The sequence below is a fragment of the Argiope bruennichi genome, chromosome 4 (assembly GCF_947563725.1).
Source record: "Argiope bruennichi chromosome 4, qqArgBrue1.1, whole genome shotgun sequence".
NCBI lineage: Eukaryota > Metazoa > Arthropoda > Arachnida > Araneae > Araneidae > Argiope > Argiope bruennichi.
The window spans coordinates 21,289,597-21,301,899 of NC_079154.1; the positions used below are offsets into that span (position 1 = coordinate 21,289,597).

Below are 12,303 nucleotides of genomic sequence, written 5' to 3' on the forward strand. Positions count from 1 at the left end.
GTTCTCCTTTGAAATATCGAATGTACAGGATTAGCAAGAAATCAGTTATCTACTTCAGAGGGCTCTAAAATGCATTCTATTAGTCCAAATAAGATAAAATTTGAACTACAGAGTTATTCAGATATATATTAATTAATTAACATAATTATACAAAAATTCACCAATAGATGGCGCTGTAACACAAATGACATTTATTTGGATATATTGAAAATGTGAAACATAATTTGCGTTACATTTTATGCCCATTACCATTTTTCTTTGGATAAAAAGAAGGCGGATTCTGCAGGAACATTAGTTTCTTCTCTGTTTGTCATGCCCTACGATGCAAGAAAAAGCATTACTGGTGAAATTGTTCTACTAGAACCAACAAAACTTAGTTGCAGCTCTAAAGGAATTTCGTCGTATGAAGCAGATACAAAGAGGTCCAATGTCTCCTGGTGCCCTACGCAAGGTGATGCAGAAATTTGAAAAAGCTGGGCAACTTGGCATTCTTCCAGGTAGAGGACGGGGGAGGGGGAAAAAAAACCCCGTTTTCCAGCGTTGAAAATGTTGCGACCGCGCTTGTTGAAGCCAGCAGTCAGTCGCCGCATAATAGTTTGAGTTTGCTAGCTGTTTCCCGTGTTCTGGATATGCAGTATTCAACTATAAGAAAAATCTACGGCAGATTTTGCATTTTTATCCATACAAAATCAAGTCTATGCACCTTCTGCAGGACGGGGACTTAGAGGTCCGTAAAACTTTTGCACTTCAGTTCCTTGCTCGAATGATGATCAACTTAGCCATTGAACATTCTGTGGAATGATGAGTCCACTTTTGCCTCAATGGGCAAGTTAACACTAACAACTTTCGAATTTGGGCAGAGGAAAAACTTCGCGTTATCCAGGAACAACCCTTGCATCATGAAAAAGTACAGTATGGTGTGATTTTACAGCCACCTTTATCATTCGACCGTATTTCTTTGAAGAGATAACTTCAAATGGAATCTAACCGGTTCCGTCACAGGACAACGGTACCATGATATGCTGAGAGATTTTGTGTGGCTGCCTTCAAGACATCCTTTTCATGCAGGATGGTGAGCCACCTCATATTGACAGTCGTGTAAAGCGATTGTTAATACAGAATTTCATAAAAGCACGAGTTATCAGCCGTCATTTCCCAATAGCATGGCCTCCTCGCTCGCCGGACATGGCCCCTTGCGACTTTGGGTTGTGGGGGTATTTGAAGGACAATATCTACCATCAAAGGCCATCATCTCTACTAGATCTGAAGGACAACATTCGTCGTCATATTTTTAATATTCCGGCAGATTCACTCCGGTCATCTATAGAAAATATGGTTCTCCGATTTGAGCATATTGTTGAAAATGAAGGTGGACATATTGAGCAATTTTAATTTTACTTTACTTAACTATTATAAACCATATTAAATGGTTTTATGTGTATTACAACGCCACCTAACGGTGAATTTTTGTACTATTTTTATTTAACAAATGTAAAGCGCATCATCTCAATAATCTGCAGTTCAAATTTTATCTCATTTGGATGAATAGAACACATTTTAGAGCCTCTGAAGTGGGTGACTTATTTCTTGCTAACCCTGTACTTGCCCAATTTGGATGTTTCGTGTGGGTATTTAGTATAATGAAGAAAAATGAATATGTATTTTAGACTTTCTCCCATGGAGCAATCGAATGAAAAATTTATTACATATTTATTAATTGATATCATATAAAATTTCATTTATCTATTCCATTGAATTTGAGTTATCTCGCTTATATGTGTCTAATCCGATTTTGATGTAAGTCAAGAAACTAGATAATAAAACCACATGCCAAAATTCATGATGTGATTCGATTCTATAACAGAATTATCATGGTTTTGTTCTCCCGAAGGGACAGACAGTGTAAAAATTTATGTGAGCTAATTGCTTCCAAACTTTGATATAAATCTACAATTAGGTATTATTATAAGTTACAATTATGGTACATTAGCTAATCTATAATTTAGGTATTATTAATTAATTACAATTATTGTTTATTAGGTAATTTACAATTAAGGTATTATTAATTAGATACAATTAAGGTATTGTTAATTCGATACAATCTAGGTACAATTAAGTACAATCATGATATATTAGTAATCTGCAATTTAGGTACAATTAAGTACAATCATGATATATTAGTAATCTGCAATTTAGGTACAATTAAGTACAATCATGGTGTTCGTGGGTAATCAAATAAAAGGGACCTGATCTGTCTTTTTTCCATTTATTATACGTAAAGCAACAACTGAAGAAGACATCTAAAGCAGGGGTACAACATGAACATAACGCGCACACACACACACACACACACACACACACACACACACACACACACACACACAGCTACAGGAGACACATCTTTTCTACGCGGTAAAGCAAAAGTACTCTGGCGGGAAAAAGTTGTTGCCAGATCAAGATTTAAGTTAATGCGCTGGCTCTGCAACACATGGTATATTAGTAATCTGCAATTTAGGTATAATTAGGTACAATTATGGTATATTAGTAATCTGCAATTTAGGTATAATTAGGTACAATTATGGTATATTAGTAATCTGCAATTTAGGTATAATTAGGTATCATGGTATATTAGTAATCTGCAATTTAGGTATAATTACGTACAATCATGGTATATTAGTAATCTGCAATTTAGGTATAATTAGGTATTATTATTAATTGGGTACAAACATGGTATATTAGTAAACTGCAATTTATGTATAATTAGGTATTATTATTAATTTGGTATTTAAATCATTATGTAATATATCAAATTCCAGTTGATCCATTTTTCAATTATCATGCCCACAAGAAGACTCATAGACAGACAACCAGTTGAAGTCTTCTACTCTAATCTTTCTCCATGTACACACTATATGGCGCATTTTTTTACGTAAATTGCATTGCTCCACAGCTTTATTTTTGAACACAACTTACTGCATTTAATTAATTTATGATATTCTGATAGACCACAATGCGACATTTTGTAAACGACTAATGACACTTCTATACAAGTTCAAAAACTTTCTTCAGAAACAAGTAAGCAATTAATTTGAACGATTTCATTTTAATCTCGGTGCAGAGAGACGTTTTTATGTTCGTAATAGCGAACATTGAGTAACCTGATTTCATCATGGTAGAGTTTTAACAAAAGTTCTCACAAAACAGATGAGGCTGTTTTGGCATTTTAATAAACATCTTAATTTGAAATATTTTACAGAAAAGAAGAGAATTCTGCAATGGAAATACTCAAAAAATAATTGAAGACCTTTATGTCCTTGGGGAAAAAAGGACAAGTTAAAATGTCATTTCAAAAGGTGACCGCAATTAAATAATTTTCTTTCTAAATGACCACTTCAAGAAAATTGACATCAATTAGCAAGTGCTAATCGAAGGTTTATGTTTTATGGGCGTAGTGACGACACCTCAATAAAACTTTGCATTTTCAACAATGAATAATCATATGGGCGTGGAGAGTTTCTCGATTTCCAATAACACTTAAGAAAACGATAATTAGTTGAATGCCAACTCTCGTTTCTTTAATGTGATCTACTGACAGTATCTAAATAATTTAATAATTAATCAAACGGAATTAATTAGCAGTGATAACCATATATGATAAATATAATTTCAAAAAAAAAATATTTTCTCTAAACTTGCTATAAGCTAATTTTTTTTTTAAGATTTTCATTTTAACACCATAAATTTTTATTTGAATATATTTTTTCTCGGAGTCTTAGTTTTCATTTAATATTTTGAGAGAAACCGGAAATTTTTCTTTGGTTATATTGCAATTATATATAAGCACACACTATTATTATTATAATTATTATTTAACTGTAGTAAAGTATATTAATTTATTTAGTTCTATGTATTGTAGTTTAAGTTATAATCAATATTTGTTGCCAGGATCATATGGAAGATTGATATACTTTGGATTACTTTTTCCTTTATACGACTTAAAACTGACAATTTAACAATTTTATTTTAATTATAGGCATATTATTCTATATTACATCTACTCATCTTTGGTTTTAGCATTCGATAAGCAATAAGTGACAAATTTTGTCGTGCCTCTAACCTCCACGTAGCTGTTCCGGCCTCACGGCTGAAAAGAGATGAAGTGAAGAGAAAGGGACGTAATAGCCGTCAATCATTTAAGATATAATCATAAAAATCCATCCATAATAAACTCGTGTTGCCAAGAAAAGTGCCATCACTTGTGTCAAGGCACGTGACAAGTTTGATTAAAAATAAAGAAAAATTATAATTGCATGCAAAGTAATCCACGTCACGTGACGTCTTGATACTTGAATCACACTTTCTTGTACGTACCTTGGGACCTACTGTCTGTCGTATGTACTATTTTTATCCGGATTTTTTAAATGAGATGAAGAAAAGATTAGACTGGGCGTCTTCGAGGTTTTTAATGATGGTTTCAACATTGGTAAATTGAACAAATTAGCTTTCACCTTGAAATCTTGTCTTTTGGTTTTCTGTATCACATTTCTGAGCATGACTTAAAAGTCCTTCCTCAACTGTTTTTTTTTTGTTTTACTTACTAGTTAATTAGTTTTAGTTTTGGTTATGACAAACTTATAAATAGATTCCACACTCGTTTCTTCGTCAGTTAGCAGTTCAGCTTTGCCACTTAGTTTATAAACTTTTTAGTTTATTTTTCCAAACAGAGTTCCAGAACGTACTTTTCTAGTGTCGTTCCAAAAATCATATTTGAATTTCTGTTTCCGAGATCTCTTACAAACCGTCAAATGTCAAATCTGATACATAAAAATGAACATTTGTTTGTTCGTATTTTATGTGCTGCCGTACCTTTCATCCGATTGCGGTTAAACCTTGTGTCAACTTATTGTTTGCACTTGCGAGAAGGTTATAGGCATATAGTGATTATTATATCTAATAAATAAAATTGAATTTTTGTTTGCTTGTATTTTATGCACTGACGTACCGTTCAACCAATTCCGATCAAATTTTTTCCAACTTATTGCTTTGAACTTAGAAAATCCATGTTTTTCACATGGCCAGTTGTATGTTGGATGTAGGGATTGCAATACCGGGATACCGAATACCGGTATTTTGAGCCATTTGTACAGTTTTGTAATACCAGTATTCACAAGTTTAAATACCGTTTTTTCGGTATTTACCAGAAAATTTTAAATTGTCTCAACTATATGTTCAGGGATCGCCAACATAGCAAAATAGTATAGTTTATGTTTCCCTAACGGGCGAAATTAATTAGACTGTGAATACAAAGTTGCATCGTACAATCAAGAGAAGTTATAAAATTCTGTTTCACGACGGATTGTAAAACCCTCCACGCTTTTGCGCATGCGTTAGGATGGGTTTAATTCGACAAAATAGGGGTGAGAGGAAAGATGAAAGGCGGAGATGTTTGAAATGAAAGGAGGAAAGGAAAGATGAAAGGAGATGTTGGAGAGATTCTAATTTGTTAACAGCTAATGCAACAATAAATTTCATGTTGCAGTCGCTGAAAAAACAGCACACATCACTATCTGAAGAATTATATATTACATTGAAAAATCGCACAGACGAAAGGCATATCGAAATAGAAAATGTCTTACGGTATTTACATAATTATAATGATTTAAAAAATTTAAAAGAAGAAAACAGACTAACCAATTCAAATCTGATCAAGTTTATAGTAAATTTTCTTAAAATTTTTTACCCACAACCCTATCCACATTTAGAAAAATTTGGTACAGTTATCGAAGATTATGATAACACTAATGTCGATAATGAAAAGGAACATAAATACAAAAAATAATTAATAAAATGAAAAATCGATAAAAAAAATTAGAATTAGCAATAAATAAAAAAATTTCAACAAACCAAAATACAATACAGAAATCAGATATATCCAAAATCATCCGATGAGAAATTGATTTATGTGAAGATGAGGAATTTAGAGGTAAATACCTAGAAAAAGTATATCGCGCATTGCTAACAGTACCACCAACTAGCGTAGATGCCGAAAGAGCGTTTTCGACAACAGCTGGTAATTTTTGCACAAAATTACGTTCCAGGCTTAATGACAGTACAATGGATGCATTACGGTTTTTAAGATCACATTTCAAAAATTTGTAACAGTACCACAGACTGAATAGTGATATTTACACTTTTTTGTGATTTAAATAAATAAGATGTTCCTTTACTTTTTTTGTGATTCTTTATATACTGTTATAATTTATAAGTCACACATTCTTTTTTGTGATATTTACACTCTCTAATAAAACTGGCAAATAAAACAAAGAAACAGCTGTGTTTCCTTTCTTTTTCTAAAATTTCTACTACCGGTATTAAAACCGGTATCCCGGTATTAAGATCTAAAAAATACCGAACACCGGTATTGAAATTTTCGTTCGATATTGCAATTCCTAATTGGGTGCTCACGAGTCGGACGGCCAAGAAATTTGTTTTTACTGAAGACGGTAAAGCAAAAAAATATTGTCTACTATAAAGTATAATTGAATAATAAAGTAAAAAAAAATAAAATAAAAATAGAATAAATATTATTTAAATTTCCCCTTTGTATGTTATTCAATTTCAGTTAATCTATTAATTATCGACAAGAAAATAAATATCATTCTTTCTATCATTCCTAATGAAACAAGATAGCTTTATTTCAAATTTCAAACTATATTTCCAAAATTATTTCTTCTGCGGCAGCAACGTGCCAGGTACCAGCTAGTTAATAATATAATTTAATGTTAGATACTGTACGTGATTTTTTAAATTTAAATTCCGTTAGCATATACTGATTTAACTGATTCACTAAAGTAAAGTATTTCAGATGACACTTTTCTGCTTCTAAAGTAGACTACAAAATTATAGTTTGTTCAATAAAATGTAATTCCTTGTCATTTTGCATGTTCCAGGTATCTTGTCATTTCGTATATGAATAGCCACTTAATAGGCATAAAGATATCAAATAAAAGAACATTGAATGGTAAAAGTACTGATGCCGATTTCGTAATGCTGTCATCTAGCTAATTACATGACTTGGAATCCAAATAATAATAATAATGGTAATAATATCAAAACTTCCCGTCTCCTGTGACAACCGTTCAACGATATTTGACAAAGAATGAAAAATTATAAAATTCTTCAGGTTGCTATAAAACAGGTAGGCTGTGTCTAATCACGAAATTGGAGATGCCAATAGAGAAAGTATAATAATCGTCAAAAAATTCGAACTCGAGATTTTGACGAATCTCCACGTTTTAGACTTACCTGAATTCGAAAAAATACAATCTTTGCATTATATCTGTCTACCTGTCTGGGACAAAGATAACTCAAATCGGTTTAAACTTGACGGTTCAAATTTGGTAGACGGTCTTTACCCCAAATTTGAAGATTTCTATCAACTTTTGAGTAAAATCTGTTCAGAGAATACCCGTCAGTCCGACTGTTCAAATATACGTTCACACGATAATTATAAAAAGAAGAGAGCTATACAGATAAAATTCGATAGAAAGATTTAAAATATATAATGTAGACACCTGTCGAAGTTTGAGCCAAATTCAACAACGGGTTGACTATCTGTCGGTCCGCACTTACAAAAACATATAAACGCGATAATTCAAAAATGCAATGACTTAAATATATCAAATTCGGTATGAGATTTTATGACCTCATGTACAGTTATATGCCAAATTTTTGTTCCAATCGGTTTATAAAAACGTGCATAAAACACAGATTCCGGTTTTGGATATTATCAACACATGCCAAGGATTAATCGCCAAATAACTCGCCAAGGATCACACGATAGATTCAATAAAAGTGCCAAATTTAAGTCAGAAGTTAATATTTCGTAACTACTGTACGCCATTCCTATGTAGGGTGATGTCTGACATGACAAATTTATTAGAGAGTATGCAAGAAAGTTTTGAGATCACTTTCGCTGTTTTTTAATCAAAAATTGAAGGGAAAAAAACTGATAACTTTTTTTTGTTGTTGAAATGAGGGAAAAAAAAAACCTCCATAAGCTATTTATTTTTTCTAGAGAAAATATTTCTAAAATATGCTATGTGTTTCCTTCGCTGCGTTATCGTGTAATAACGAATGCATTATAATTTATTTGGCGATCAATTCATCTAGGAATATTTATCATCGCGTAACAACGAGTATTGCCTATCTGAACTTACAATTTTACAAAATTAATAGAGAAAAATGCACTTTCCATAGCAAATATTTCAAAATTTTTTTCTAATCCGATATAAATATGAAGGTACATACGTGAAAAATACCTGGGAACATTCGCTTTGAGCCTTTGAAATTTCAGTTTTTTTCTTATTCCTCTTGTAAGACTGAGAAACATGGTGTTACTTCTTAAGTGACGATATCTAATTTTTGACGAGCAGTTAATCATTCTAGAATATTCTTGTTCGAAGACTTTTTAGAATCTAGTTATATAAAATTTCATAGAACACACATATTGCTTATATTTTAATACAAATAAACCCAAAGTTAGAAGCGATATTAGAATGAAATGAATTTAAATTCATAATTATATATAAAAAAGGACGGAATTAATCAGACAAAAAATATAGGAAAACAAATTTTTGCCTTCTTTTTGACAATGAAAGTTATGCAAATAATGAGTTTTCAGTTACTGGATGACTGAATGTTAATTTAGATGATATAATAAAATAAGACAGAATGACGCGTCCTTTCATTCAAGTTGTCCTTGAAATTTCACGGTAGAATGGTGGAAAGGAACGACAAGAGTAATGAAAAAGTCTATAATCACACTTTTCTACTACGTCTTGGTGATTAAAATAGCCATTTGAAAGTCTGCTGCTTCACTGGAGCGTTCAGTGTTCTTGGCGGGAAAAAAAGCCAATAATTATTTCTTCGAAAAAGAATTTTTCCAAAAAATATCGTCTGATCGTTTTCTACAGAACATTAGTACTTAGAACGAATATCACTACAACATAAAATTAAGGCAGTTGCTGTTGAAAAGAAGAAATTATTGGGGGGGGGGTAATGGGACGTCCTTGAATATGAAACGAGACGAAAAAATTGATTTTTTTTAAATAACATTTTTTCCTTTGGAAATTGACTTTTCCCTTTTCTGTAAAATTTATAAAAAGTCAAGGAAACTTACAATAAATTACAAAATGAATTTATTTCTTGTCTGATAAGAAATTTTTTTTAATATTAAAAAGAACCATTGCCACTTTAAAAACTAATTCAAGGCTTGCTTGACATTTAAAAAGAATTCAGAGTATTTGTTTAGAGTATTGATTGACACCTCATGAAATGCATTTCCCAACCAACCTTCGAAAATCTCTTTTTTACATCAAATGACATGTAGGTTAGAAATTTTGGTATTCTTTGTACATTTCTAAATTTTTTTTCCTTAAATAACTTTTATAAATGAAAACTCTTTCTTTAATAACATTGAACCAGTTTTAGACAAGGAAGAAATATTTACAAAATTGCAAGATAAGACTGCTGTCTTTATTTAGAAGATGATTTAAATATCTAATTTTGAAGCCAAACGAAAACAAGATTACAGATTTGATGTTGTATGTTTCTAAACACCTGTTTAGAGACAGAAAATAAATTTATGGACCAATACAAAGAAAAGAATTTAAATTACCAGCATAAAAATGCTTGAAAAGCAATCAAAATCTGTGAATTAATTAAAAAAGGTTTTTAATTGAAATGTTATTTAAAATGTAGATTGCATTTATATTAGAAAATAAAAAAATGAATTCAGAAAAACTATTCTTTCCTTTGAAACTGCTTATAGTGATGCATGACCGAAATGACATTTACAGAAATACAAGACACTTTTAAATGAAATGCTTGATTTAAACAAATAAAAAAAAACTGTATTTGAAATCTAATTTTTTTTCACATGCTTCACTATCGTTTTGAAGAATTTCTGCGAGCTTAATAATTATAAATTCTGTACTGCTTTATTTTAATTACATTTAACTTGTTTGAATGTTTTTTGCATATTTGTGTTTCTTGATCTTAATTTCATTTATTTTTTACTAGCTCCTTTTGGCAACCACTTGGTTCACCAGTATCACTGCTCTTTAAATTTTTTAATATTTTATATAACTTAAATTATTAATAGTAATTTCTTTCCCAAAATATATTTAAGCTGCAAGTTTTGGTAATCATATAATTTATACAGTTCTGCTTATTATGCAATGTATTTTTCTGATTTTCTGTCAAATAGTGTAAAATTTGTATTTTAAAGTAGAATAATTGAATTTCGATTAATTTAAAAGCATTTTTTGCTAAAATTAAGCACGGTTTTTTTAAATATTTAAACAGAAAATAGAATAGGCATTGAAGTCTAAACTGTACTACAGAATAATTTTCATAATTTATGCAATATCGCAAAGAATTATTCAATAAAAAATCCTTTGTATGAATTTTAATTTCTTTTTCAAGATGAATATTTATTTCCTGTGAGGAGTATTCTTTATTCATGACAAGATACATAAACAGTGATATTTTACGTTTCGTTGTATTTGAACATTTATTTTCAATTTATAAAAGTTTTATGTGAAGGAGTATTTGTTCATAAATTTAATCTTGTAGTTTAAAATAAATTGGCAATATTTATAACTTAAAAATCGATTGGAATTTTTTTCCGTTAGAGAAAAATAAAATAACGTCTGTCATTAATCTTGATGTTGTTTGTTTCCTGACAGGAAACATGTGTCTTCAGATGACAAATCCTTACTTATTATTCAACACAGGTCTGGATAAAAAAAACATTTTCGTTACGAGAAACCTGGGGAAAAAAATCTTGGGAAAAAATGGTTTTATTTTCATTGATATGGTTTGAATGGGGTCTTAAATGTAAAATATTTATAACATGGACATTCAGAAACATTCAGGACATTCAAAGATCTATAAATGTAAATGCATGCGATTTATTCATTTTTTTTTTTTTTTTTTTGGAATTAGTACATTTTTAACGAAAGATGTTGATGAAATAAAACAATCAGAACACTGAAATTTCTTAAAGTAATTAATATAGGTTTTAAAAAAATAAAATTGAGATTTTTAAAAATAAAATTAAATATATTTAATAAATTAAAATTTTAATAAATATTAAAAGTGCTTTTTAAATATTTATTACAATTTTTATTTTTTATCCTTATCCTTAAGCTCCCGTCCATTTTCTAAATAGACAAATAAAATATCATTGTGTAGAAAATTATTATTTATAAATATTTTATAAGAACAAATTTTTCTAATTTGCACGTAATCTAAATATTTAATATTTTATTAAAATAATAAAAATTCGAATTCATATTAACAATATTGCTATTCTAAGTAGAACCTTCAATTCTTATAATATTTTTAATTTCTTATTTAAATTTTTTAAAAATCAAAAATATAAATGTCAAAACGAAATCTCAAAAGCATGAGATTCTGACAGAAATACTTCGGGTAAATTGCAATTCATATTTCTAGCTTATTTTATATTTTGATTAATATATTGGAATTTTTCTTTTCATGATAAAATTGTGTCTAAATTTCCTTAAATTAAATAAGAAAAATACTAATTATCGATAAAAAAATAATTCCATTTTTTAAAAATTTTTTAATATATTTCACAATTTATGATGTCAAATGTTATGAATTAATATTTCTCTAAAAACTTTTGGACAATAGTGCTTCTATGAAATAACTCCTTACACTAAATTAAGCAAATGGTAATTAAGAAATTTAAAAATATCAAAATATTCTAGTGTCACCAAGAACCAATATTTATACAAAAATTCAAAAATCCAGTACTTTAGAATGTAAGGGCAAAAATCGATTACAATATTAAAAACTTACAAACATGAAAGATGTGAAGCCAAGTAAGAGCGTTTAAAAAACCCTATTAAAGAGAAACGACAAAAATGGTGTCAAAATCATAAGAAATTACGATTGAAGTTACTTAACTTATAATTTATGACGATTTTTTTATATTTAACGTCATTAACTCATCGCAGGTGTTCTGCGTTTTTAATCAGTTCTGTGAAATTCTTACAGAATTCTTCAAGAATATTCGCTGTTTTAACGCAATCATCTATTTTATGTCTCGTTCTGATGCAAGCCTTTTCAATCCAGGGGATTCAATGTAATCATGAAAAGATTTCACCTTTTTCTGATGAATTCTACTTCTCTGGTATTCAATTTGGTTTCCAAAATGTTTAATTTTACGCATTATTATTGGTACTTAAAGAAGTATCTATTTACATTCAT

At 29.8% G+C, this 12,303-nt stretch overlaps 1 protein-coding gene across 2 annotated transcripts in view; it reads right to left on the reverse strand.

Annotated features, from left to right (window-relative positions):
• The window catches only part of LOC129965439 (monocarboxylate transporter 13-like), an 85,684-nt gene that overhangs the window by 21,905 nt on the left and 51,476 nt on the right, over positions 1-12,303 (reverse strand). The gene's annotated exons all lie outside the window — the stretch shown is intronic.